The sequence below is a fragment of the Mesocricetus auratus genome, unplaced genomic scaffold (genome assembly GCF_017639785.1).
Source record: "Mesocricetus auratus isolate SY011 unplaced genomic scaffold, BCM_Maur_2.0 Super-Scaffold_100030, whole genome shotgun sequence".
NCBI classification, from domain to species: Eukaryota; Metazoa; Chordata; class Mammalia; order Rodentia; family Cricetidae; genus Mesocricetus; species Mesocricetus auratus.
Window position 1 is genome coordinate 11878375 of NW_024429211.1, and position 12720 is coordinate 11891094.

The window sequence follows — 12720 nt, forward strand, 5'->3', positions numbered from 1 at the left end:
CATGTTTCTGGCTCCAGATGTAGTAGAAAAGTTCCAGAATAGATTACAATTTGTGGTAGAGGATGAAGGCACTTTATGGAAGTATGTGAAGTAACTTTCATATGGGAAGCTTCTAGATTTGGTTTAATGTGATCTCAAGATACCCATAATTTTCAGTTAGTTAGACATGTCTATTTTAAGTTCCCAATGCAACAAATGGGCTTTGGATGCCCATTCCTTAAGGAGGGATATTCTTTCAGCCTAGATACACAGGCGAGGATCTAGGTGCTGCTGCAAATGATGTGTCAGACTTTAATGATCCCCCATGGGAGGACTCATCCTCTCTGAGGAGTGGATGCAGGATAGGATTGGGGGTTGATGGGGGTAATGGTAGGATGGAAAGGAGAGGGAACTGAGATTGGTACGTAGAATAAGATTGTTTTTAAATTTGAATAAAAATTAATTTAAACAAGAAGTATAAGAAGTATAATAATGTCAGAAACTACACATGTAAACATGACGACCTAAACACAAGCTGAACCACAATGACAACAATAGACAATGCCAAAGTGGACAAAGAAAAGCCCACAAGGCCTCAGCCTGACACACAGGATGATAAGCCTCGAAGGAATGCTGAGTGGAAGAAGTAGTCTTCGCCAAGAAAGAATACTCAATTTGGTTTTTGCATATCAAATGGTCAGCCCTTCCAACATGTATACAAGTAGCATTGTAGAGATGAGAAGGTTGTATGAAGGAATATGTATGCATAGACATGTAATATGTATTCATTTAATAATAATTGGGTAAGAAGACATGAGTTTCAAAGAAAGAAAGGAGGGGTATATGGGAGGCTTTTGGGGGAGGAAACAGAAGGGAGAGAAATAATTGTTTTGTAATCTCAAAAAAGCAATAAAAAATTTCAAAACCTAAAAAAAAAGACACATGTTCCTGCTGGACAGTGCACCATTGTATACTCTGACCCAGAACAGACAGTAGAGAAACAGCACAGAGAGCATTGCACCATGACACTGTTTACTAGGACAAATTCATCATACATAGTACTGATGAGTGATGTCTACATGAACCACATGGTGATGAGTGTTCCAAAAGAAGTGGGGATTGGGAGATGATTCAGTCAGGAAAGCACCTGATTTATGAGCACACATACCTCAGTTAGTTTCCCTGAGCTTACATAAACTTGGGAAAGACGGTCCCAGCACGGAAGAGCCAGAGACAGGAAGATCCCCGGCACTCAACGTCAATGCAGTTCAGCCGACTTCAAGAGTTCCAGACCAGTGAGAGATCTTGTCCCAAAAAACAATGTGGTTGGCTCCTGAGGGACAACAGCTAAGGTTAGTTTTTCTCTGGATTCCAAGTATGTGAATGTATTTGTACTTATGTGTACACACTCAAAACAATTATGACAAAAACAAACAAACAAAAAGCAGACACATGAAATAGAATCAAAATGGGCAGTAGATTTCCTTTTCTCTAGTTTTGTTGCCAAGAAAATGTTCTATTCCATCTTCAAGATATTTGGATTTGCAAAACCATAGTACTCACAAGGAGCTTTGAAGTTAGATGGTTTTCTTTGCTTACTTCACATTTTAAAACAAAGTGTCATACATAGGAACTAAATAGCCATTGTATCCTCTCCTTAGGTGCATTTACCTATGCCTTAATAATTACTCCACCGTATGGAGATGAATAGAATAGCACCTGAATGAATACAGATGTGATCACACATGTGTCTGTCATTGCTTCTCTTCCTTCTTTGATATAAGTCACAAGTACTTCTATTCTTGCACCAGTGAAATAGCAGCAAGCACGCACATTCTCTGTATTTTATGATGAAGGTGAAGTGAACATATTAATTCCTTCAGAAATTCAGAAGACATCACTGGGCAATGCAATTGACTGTTGGTGACCATATAAGTAGTGCTCAGACTTGACATATTTCTTTATCTGGAATTTACCTATAGACACTGAAGACATGGTATCTTGAAGATAAAATATGCCATCAGAATATCCCCATATCCATTTTTAGCAGCATAGAACCACTTCTCTTTAATTTCTGCTGAGATCTATAGGCGTAGGTGGAATGACCACCAAGGGTTATGAAGAAATCAGCATGCACTTGTGAAACTTACTTTTTTAACATGAAAGGTGGATGTTTCATACTCTGTGGGAAAGAAGAGGATAATGTAGGTGTGAGAAATAGAATTACATCAAAGTGTGTGACCTACAACATCTAAAGGATCTCTGTCTTTGAGTTTGGCTCTGACTTCATGTTCAAGGCAGAATTGCTTGCAACTTCTGCCTACCCTAGACTCTACAGGGAGACAGATATGGGTCTTACCTACCTCTCTGAGGTTTGGGATTCTAGTATCCAGAGAACTCTACTGGGAAAAAAGACATTGACCAAATTAAATGTCATTAAGAATCAAAAGTTCAAACTCTAAGCAGGTAACCTTGGTTTGATTCCCTGGCTTCTCATTTACTTGCTGTGTGATGTGTGTATAAAGGATGCATTTTCTTCTTCTGTGATATAGTACTAATTTTCTCACTGTTACCCACCTGGATATTGTACATAAAGCTTTTGTGTGTGCTGGAAAGTAGCCTCCATACTGGAATCCTTCTGCCTTGTGCATTCCTTCTGGAAACACCCCCTCCACGTGTCTTGACAGGCCTATTGTGTGGGTATAGTACAATCTCACTATCTGGCCATGGTTGGTGGTACAAGGATGGACACCTGATTGGTCCTCTTCTGAGACTTTTGGGACTACAGTTGAAGAAGGCAACTCTCTTTGAGTAAATTCTAGTCAAAGATGCAAAACACAGAAGCAAACTCTTGAGAGAACAGGATCATCTTATCCTGGGAATATAAAGTTAGTGTTCCGTGGGAGAAAAGGATGATGTCTACTTGCACAAGGATGTGAACAGGAGAAACAGTGATGTTCAGATTGTCTTTGGATGTCTACTTTTCTTTTGTGTGGACTTGACCACAACCCTGAATTTCTTAGGCCTTTACATTCTACATTGCTTTTTAATAACCTCTCTCTCCTCTTCTCTCCCTTCAGCTGATTGACTTCCATGGATCCTTTCAGGTCAGCCTGTCAGCAAACAAGATTCAGGACACTTTCCTTGACTCCGAGGCCTAGGCAAATAAATGTCCCTCTTCCACTCTTCATAGTGTCTGTCTTTCCTTCCTTTGTAAACCAGGAATCCTTTTTTAAAATGCACTACTAGCTTTTAAACTAACTAAAGGCAGAAGGGGTCCATTTTCTGCCTGTGTCTCACACCAGACACAGCCTATAGCTAAATTCAAGTCATGTACGTATGCAAAGATACATATAATTTTAATTAAATTATCAAAAGGTGTATTTAGAAGAGGAAAGGATGGGCGTTCCCCATGTTCCCCAAATGAAACAATGGAGTAAGCCACCCGATCCTCGTATACAATTTGCCTTTCCTAAGCTCAGTGGTCCTGTCCTATAGCAATACAATGAAACATACCATTCTTTGGCTAAGTCTCTCAGTCCGACCCCTCCCAGCTCCCAGCAGTAGTACCTCTGTTCTAACTTAGGAGTGAGATGTAAGAGAAAAAGTGAACTAGAAACAATTTAGACACTGGGGAATCACATGCCTGCTATGCCATGTGAAAAATAGTAACTTTTGTCAAAATCCTGGCATTCAGTTCACTCAGCCTGTCCTTGAACTCACCAGGAGTAAGTATAATATTTTTACTGCTTTACCTCAGAACTTAAATATTTTCTAGTTTTTGTATGCCATTCTTTATACCTAAGAAATATACACACAAAGGGGTATGCATGCAAGAGTATGTATATTTTAAATGAAATAATTTTATCTAAAATAATAACAATATTGCTAAGGTTCTTAAAATCAAGTGAATTGGAAAGAAAATAGAAACTGTAATATTTAAGAAGATACATTTTGATGAATTTATTTTAAAATAGATAAAATTGCATGCATTTTAAAAGATTATTCTGTTTTATATGGATGGATATTTGTTGCATTTATGTCTGTGTACAACATGTGTGTGCACAGAAGAAGGAGTGGAACTCCCCTGGGACTGAACTCATAGATGGTTGTGAGCCACCACGTGAGAGCTGGCAACTGACCTGGATCTTCCTCAAGACAAACAAGTTCTCTTAATCCCTGAGTTTTTAAGACAGGATCTCTCCCTGGACCTGGAGTTCACTGGTGGCTAGACTGTTTGTTCTACTATACCAGGATTTTATTGGAGTGCTGGGAATCTGAACATCAGCTTTACATATTGCTATGTACATTATACGCAATAAGTTCATAACCAACTGATACATCTCCCAGCCATTCTAGTTGGTGTGAGTTCAATTTTCATTTATTTGATAATTTTTGTGCTTGTTTTTGTATGCCTATTATCCATTTGTAAACTCTGTCTTTATATGTCCAATTAAACTCTGTTTCTCACTTGATTTCTCACCATTGTGCTGTTTGAGCTTCTTGTGGCCATCAGTTACTTGCTTAAAAATTTAGGAGTTAATTGCTGTCAGGTGCAATGTTTAAAAATGTTCCCCCTCCCATATATTGTCTTTTTTCTCTGTCAGTTTCTTCCTTGACTGCATAGATGCTTTCAGTATGATGTAATCCATCTACCTGTGTGTGCTTTGTGACATGTGAGGATTAGAACCTCTACCAATGACACAGACTTTTCTGTTTTCTACAATTTTTTCAAGACTTATTTAAAGTCTTTAAAACATGTTGGGTTGAATTTCACATATAATGTGAGACACTGGCCTGATTTTGGGTGTTGTGTGTGAATATATAGTTTTTTATCGCACCATTCATCAAAGCGACTTTCTTTTTCTTATTCTAAGTCTTGGCATATTTGTTGAAATTCAATTGACCATTAATTCATGAACTTTCTATTCTTGGCCTCTTTTCCTTGTTATGTCCTCTTTGATGTCTATGGCTTCATGGCAGATTGAGAAGTAATGCAATGCATTGCCTCTAGCTTTATTCTTTTTGCTTTGCATGGCCTTGACTATTCAGGATCTTTTATATCTCCGCATACAATTGAGAAATTAGTATCTTTTTATTTCCGAGGCAAATGATTTTCAGATTACAATAGACTTGCATTGAATTTGTAAGTTGCTTTGCGTGGTGTAGATGTGTCCATAATGTTACTTCTAATCCCCGTACATGAGACATAATTCTTCATTTCTATGCATCTTCTTCAACTTATTTCATTACAAATTTACTATTAGAGTATAGTTCTTCAGTTTTTCTAAGTGTTAACTATGGTGAGTAGGATTATTTTATTGGTTTCTTTCAGGGATGGGTTATTTGTATGTATTCATAAAATGCTAGCTCTTGTATGTAGACTCTATTAGGAAATTTTCTTGAGTTTATTTTCATGGAGCTGTTGGGGCTACTACTTAAAGCTATGTCACCTATAAACAAATGGTTCAGGTTCCTTCCCTGGCTATTTAGGCAGTTTTTACTTCTTCACTCTGTTAAGTAGAAGTGAGGACAATGAGCATCTGTGTTGCAATGCTGATCTTGGAGTGCTTTCCATTTTAAACTTTCATTTAGATGCTAAAAATGGCCTAACAGTAGCCAAATTTTATTGCTCTTTCTTCTGTGCTCAGTTTTACCTAGGTTATATTTTTCTTTTTGTCACAAACAAATGTTGAGTTTTATATGCCTTTTATAATCTATTCATATAAGCAATTGTTGGCTTTCTTCCTGTGATCTTAAAAGTATTGAACCATACATACATATATATATATATATATATTCATCAGGGATACTGACTGTTCTTGTACTGTCCTCATTCAGCTTTTATATAAGGGTAATAATATCAGCCTCAATTAATATCTTTATCCATATTATCTCTTCAAATCTTTGGAAGAGGTTAAGAAGGGTATATGTTATTCTTTAAATATTAGGTATCACATAGCACAAGAAACATCTGACACTGCCTTTTCTAGATGGAGTAATTTTTACACAACTGACGTCTCTTCACTCATTATTGATATTTTCATTTTTATTTACTTTTAATAGATCATAATTGACTCTGTGGGGGGACCATTTTTGTATTTCTTCTAGGTTACCCATTTAGCAAGAACTTCTTTCTAGTATTTTCTCATAATTCTTTGTATTACATTTTCTTTTTCATATTTCATTTTGAGTCTTTTAAACTTAATTTTTTTCTTTGTTAGGATGTCTAAACTTGTTGGTTTATTGCTTTCAAAACACAATTCTTAGTTTTATTGACCTTTTCTGTTGTTTTCCTGGCCTTTATTTTGTTCATTTCTGGCATCCTCTTTACTCTTTCTGCCTTTCTAGTACTTTTTGACTTAGTTTTCCTCCTTTTTCTAGTTCTTTGAGCCAAAACGAGAAATTGTCTATTTGTAAGTTTACTCGTTTAGGATGAAGAATAAATATCCCTCTCAGAATTGCTCCAAGTGTGACATGTTAGCATCGTCTGTATCTATTCTGTCTTTAAAATATTCCTGTCTCCTCTTGTGTGCTTCTGCTCTGTGTCCATACAATTACAGATTTTTTGAAGTTGCATTCCTGATTTCTTGTTTCCTCTAATTGCAGCCAGGGAAAGATGACATAATTTAAATCTTTCTAACTGTAATGCTTGTGTTCTTACTCATGATCTAACTTAGAAAGTGGTTAGTGTGTTTTGTAGGAGGGTGTGTGTTCTACTGCTGTTGAATGGTGTCATATGTGTATGTCTCTTGGTCTCTGGTATGAAGGCTATGTTAAGGCTAATGTTTCCTTATTGATTTTCTGTCTGGGTGATTTGTCCATAGATAGAAACAGGGTAAGCAGAGACTGACTACCTACCTACATACCTATCTATCTATCTATCTATCTATCTATCTATCTATCTATCTATCTCCTCATTTGTTTCATATGTTAGGCACTCCAATGTAGTGTACACATATATTTGTAGTAGTTCCATCTTGAGGAAAGATTGACCTCTTTATTCCAGAATGGTCTTCTTCATCTCCATTTTCCTATATTTGTGTACAGTATGTTTAATCTGAAAGTCTTTATTCTCTTTTTGTTTCCACTTGTATGGAAATATCGTTCCCATCTTTTCACTTTCACTAGTGTCTTTCTAGAGGCGAAGTGTGTCTCTATAGGCAACATATCAGGTGCTGCATATTAATACATTCATTCACTTCATGCTTTCTGTTAAGAATTGAATCCATCTGCATGTGAATCAATTTTTGATGAATGATGACTTACCACCGCTGACTGTTACCTGTTTTCGGCTTGTTTGTAGATGCTTTCTGTGTTTTGTCCACTCATGTCTGTCTATCTTTGGATTGTATGTTTTGTCTAGCAATATGCTTTGATTCCTTGCTTTCTTTTATGTATCCTCTGTAGCTTTTGCTCTTCCACAAGACTTACACAAAACATGATGCTGTGGTATCGTTCTCTTTACTCCAAAGATACCTTGACCACGATCACATTACAAAATACAGCATTTTGTTCCCACTTTGCTGTTTCCCTTTCATGCTTTTGATTTTGCAATTTATAGACACCTGTCCTGTGTACTGATAAGCAACTAAAATGCCTTTTAATGTTTTGAAGAGTGTTGTCTTTCACAGTCTATATGAAGCATATAAATGATTTATATATTCCACCATTGGAATATTGGGAATTTGACACATAATTACTTTTACACATGAGTTCTTTTACTTTAAGACAATTAATTTTTAATGAAAATAGTATGTACCTAATTAGATTTTTCTCCCTAGAAAATTCCTCTAGCAGAGGTATACTCTTTGGAATCTATGCTTTTAGAAAATGAGTCAGTGGATATGGGGCTTTTGTACGTATGTATTTTGTTTGGTCCACCTCACCTCTCAGCTGGATGGAAAAGAGAACGTATCTTTTTGTCTGGAGGCCATGCTGAAATGCTTTTGAATTATGAGATTTCTGGTAAAAAAAAAAGTGCCAGTTTTAGACATGACACTGTTCTGAAGCTGTGAGCCTGTCACTATCCTCATTAAAAAAATATCCTGAAAAAAATCAAATCATCATGCAGCTTTGGATCAGAAATTTTCAAACAGCTGCTGAGCAGCGAGGGGTCTACTTTGTGACCAACAGCTACCCAAGTTGCTCTTTGAAAGCATTGTCTCCTTGGCAAATGGAAGGAAAGCATAAGAGCTCTTCAGCACTGCACAGACACAGCAAACAAGGGTGTTCAGGGAGGATGCTTTTAGGGCAGTGCAGAGAGGCTCGGGAACACTGGGATATCGCCTTTCCTAGTGGGGAGCTGGGAGAATGGAAAACCGCAGAAGCCCAGAGAATTAGCATAGCTGAACCAAAGCCAGGTGACTGGAAATTGAATTTGATCAAGGAAACCTATCCCTCAGTCTCAGTGGGTTGTATTTCCTACAGAAAGAGTTTTAGATCCTCAAGCTTGCAGGATTTGAAATCTTGCCCACACTCTATCCTCCACTACTCTCCACTTCCTTTCGTAAAGATAAAATTTCTAGTTTTAAACTTTGATGCATTCAGAGAATCTGTTTAAGTGTAGTTTTTCATTTGCTGAGTCTAACAAGGAAATGGTTAGTTGTTTTTTTTTTAATGCAATTTATCACAAAGGTGTTAACTACAAGGGATAAATTGAATGGATGTTTGTATTTATTACCATGAAGATGGAAAGAGTTACTTGGAAATAAGCTGCAAACCTGCTCCCCAATCAACAGCAAGTGAAAATCAATAATTCATCTTCCTGTGTCTTCCTGCCCTTGGCTGGCAATGCAGACAAAATTAACAGCAAGCCTGACAGCTGAAAGGAATGATTCCACTGTACTGTGTTCCCTGGGGCGGGCAGGGGACACCATTTCCATCCCAGCAGCACAGTCTCCCCATTTATCAAACACTTTACTCTGGGAATGAATGACTCACACATTGTTTCTGACTTAGCTTAATCTATAATCTGGGCAGCTACTATTGGGATATAGCCTAAATTACACAGTTTCTTTTTGCAAGAGTAGGTAGTCACTTAAATAAAATATATGTGTACCAAGATTCAACAAAACCCACCCAGAGAAAAAGACCAATAGTGAACTGTGAGAACGAAGTATCAATATTTTGCAAGGCCCATGGGTCATGGAAGAGGAGTGACCACTGAGTATCATAACTAGACGTCATTTTGTTGTTGGGAACTGGATACTGTAGAAACACTTTTAGCAAGGCTAGAAATGCAGTCTCACAAGTATTCAAGGAAGGTAATGAGATGTGTGGGGCTGGAGAGGGGGCTCAGTGGCTAAGAGCACTTGATGCTCTTGTAGAGGACCCAGGTTCAGATCTCAGCACCTAGTTGGTGTCTCACAACTATCTGTAGCTACAGAGTCCAACACCCTCTGAGGCCTCTGAGGTCACACACAGATATAAGTAAATAATAAGATCCTTTTTTAAAAAAAGAAATGACTATGATGTGTAGGTATTCTTTACAGTGAAGTGCTGTTATATAAACATGTAAAATTATTTTGCCACACGGTCCCCCGGAGAAGAATGGGCCTCCTACCCAAAATTTGGTTCAGATACTCAGACTGATAGCACTATTGGTACACACCGAGAGATGACGGAAGTATTTGGTCACTAAATAAGACTTTTCAATAGTAAGGCAAGCTGTTGTAGCATTTCCAGAATGGCTTAAGAAAGTAGAGGAGTGATTCCGGGGTTCCTCATGGTTGGGTGGGGCGAAGGCAGTGTTCGCTTTCTCAGCAGGACACTTGCCTGGGCTGAACTTCCTCCCGGTGTTCACAGCATCGGAACCTGGGCTTTGTTTGTTGCCAGCTTGCTACGATGAGCAGCCGAGAAAGGAAAGGGTGGTGGTGAGCCTTGAAAGCTGTCAGCATCTGATCCGCACAATGCAGCTATCCTCTTTCACGTGCCCTTTGTCTCTAGCTTGAACCAAGTTCTCTGTGATATGGAATCATCTCTGTGTAATGTTCTGTGCGTGTGCAGAAGACAAAAAAGTCTCTAAGTCTCTTGTTTCTGCTATTCCTTAGGACAGCGCATTCACTCTGGCTGCTTAAGACTGTCTAAGTAGGCGAGGTCATACAGTCCAAATAGAGACGCAGGGTCATGGCCTCTCGTTTTAAAGAGGCTGAGGTCACATCCAGTAAACGTTATGCCAAGAACAGGACTCCTGCAGTATCACTGTACACAAGTCACTATCAAGAGCTGCAGAAACAGAGCGATGCCTAAACATTGATCAATAGAAGTGGAAGATGGGATGGGGTGTGATCCACCAAAGAGTTGCAAGTCCACATTACCATAGAGTACTATAAAAATCAAGCTTACCAGAGACTGGGTGGTTAGGGAATGGGTGAGTTCAGAATCAATAAAAAAAAGTTAGATATGTTACAGAAGATGGACAAATGGATCCTTCCCTCAGTATATACTTCTTAGTATCCAGCTGTGTTTTTTGCTGTTACTGAGGGTATATCAGAAAGCTAACCAGAAAGAGCCCGTGCATACAGCTGTAACTAGGAAATAATAAATTGAAAAATGGCTTATAATAGAATGTGTCATAATGATACAATACATGATTCAATCTACACAGAGGCTTTCCAGAGCTAAATGGTGACATTAGGATTGTGAACCAGCCTCACTGTTTCCCAGATGTCCATTTTGCACTCTTTTCTGTGGAAGATTCCTTGGGATTAATCCTTATTTAGCTCACACAAGTTCTCCTGAGGCAAAGAATGTGACCAACACCAACTTTCCTGTCATGGGAAGTCTAAGCACAATTGTGAAAACGTCCTTCGCACAAACTTTCCAGGAGCACACAGGACTGCCCTACCTGCTCCAGGGAAGTTTGTCTCTCCCACAGTTGGTTCTTTTCACTAAATTCCTCAATGGGTGAGCTAACAACATTAGCAGAACTTTACAGAGGGCATATGATTCCTGGTTTTGCTCCAATAAGAACAAAATGAAATATCAGAACAACTAAATAAACTACAAGAACACACATATCTGAAAGCAGAAGTGGGGTGATGCTGCTGTGGGTACCTTGGGCACAAAGACCTTGGAAAAAGAAAGAGGAAGTAGCAAATATGACATCTCAAAATAAGATACATCAGGGAAAACTGGTTGAATAAGCTAGTATCTTTTCACAATTGCAATTAAACAAGAAGATGTGATTGTCCAGGGACAGCATCCCTGGACCTATTTTTTTCAATAGCTTGCAGTTGAATTTGGTCAGAGTAAGAGGGAACAGTAAATATAGGATGCGAAGGAAGCTTACAGAGTAAGGAACCCCTTGCTCACTTCCCAGTTACAGAGTGACATAATTGAATCTTTCTACCAAATCCAGGCTTCAGTCATATGATCCTTCTAACCTGACCGCCTCCCACAGCCTCAGCAGAAGCTACTGACTGTAGGTCACCAAGATGGTAGTCCCTTAGCTTTCACTGATACAGGTGACAAAGTCCCAGTCCCTAAGGCTGCATACTTAAGAGTGCCTCACTATTTTTTGTTTGTTTTGTTTTGTTTTCTTCATATTTTTTATTTAACTTTTTACACATGTCACTCTCACTTCCCTCTCCCTCTCCTCCTCCCCCACCCTCCACTCCCCAGGGAGGGCAAGGGCTTCCATGAGGGATTTTCAGAGTCTGTCACATCATCCCAGGAAGGGCCTAGGTTCTTCCCCATGTGTCCAGGCTGAGAGAGCATCCTTCCATGTGGTATGGGTTCCCAGAGTCCATCTGTATGCCAGGAATAAATACTGCTCTACTCTCTAAGGTCCCACATATTTCCAAGGCCTCCACTCTGTCACCCAGGTTCGGTGGGAGGGTGTCTGGATCAGTCCCATACTGGCCCCTCAGTCATCAGTCTGGAGTCCATGTGTTCCCCTTTGTTTAGGTCAGCTGCCTCTGTGGGTTTTGCCAGCCGGATCTTGATTCCTTTGGTCATCACTCCTGTTTGCAGCTGGGTTCCAGGAGTTGAATTCGGTTCACAGCTGTGGGTGTCTGCGTTGTCTCCATCAGCCACTGGGTGAGAGTTCTAGGATGACATATAAGATATTCATCATTCTCATTATCATGGAAGGGCATTTAAAGTAGCCTTAATGCCAGTTGGTGTCATTCTTGAAGATCTGTGAAGATCTCCCCAGTGCCAGATCTCTCCTCCAACTTATACTGGCTCCCTCTTTTATGGTATCTCCTTTTGTTTTCTCCTCTATTCTTACCCTGGCTCAACCTTCCTGCTCTCCCATATTCTCCTCTCCCTTCCTCTTTTCTCCCACACTTTCTCCTATCTCCTTCCACCCTCCCCTTCTCCCCCGCAATCCAATTAGGAGATCTCATCCCATAACCCTTCTCTGGGTTACCATGCATATTCTCTTAGTGTCCTCCCTGCACCCCAGACTCTCTGGTAGTGGGATTGTGGGATGGCAGTGCCCTGTTCTGTGTCTAAAATCCATATATGAGTGAGTACATACCATGCTTGCCTTTTTGTGACTGGGTTACCTCACTCAGGATGGTTTCTTCTAGTGCCATCCATTTGCCTGTAAATTTCAAGATTCCATTTTTTTCTGCTGAGTAGTACTCCATTGTGTAAATGTACCACATTTTCTCTATCCACTCTTCAATTGAGAGGCATCTAGGTTCTTTCCAGGTTCTGGCTATTACAAATAATGCTGCTATGAGCATAGTTGAGCAGATGTCCTTATTGTATGAGGGTACATGTTTTGGG

The 12720-nt window shown here is 39.2% G+C and overlaps 1 long non-coding RNA gene across 2 annotated transcripts; it reads right to left on the reverse strand.

Moving 5' to 3' along the window:
- Window positions 1-1009: 1009 nt before the first annotated feature.
- On the reverse strand, window positions 1010-4582 carry LOC121134810. Of its 2 annotated transcripts, none has more exons than XR_005872020.1 (3): window positions 4463-4582; window positions 2130-2161; window positions 1010-1312 (listed from the first exon to the last, which is right to left on the reverse strand). It is a non-coding gene; the product is annotated as an uncharacterized LOC121134810 (long non-coding RNA). The 2 variants fall into 2 exon arrangements; XR_005872019.1 differs by lacking the exon at window positions 4463-4582 and adding an exon at window positions 2343-2382.
- Between the last annotated feature and the right edge of the window lie 8138 nt (window positions 4583-12720).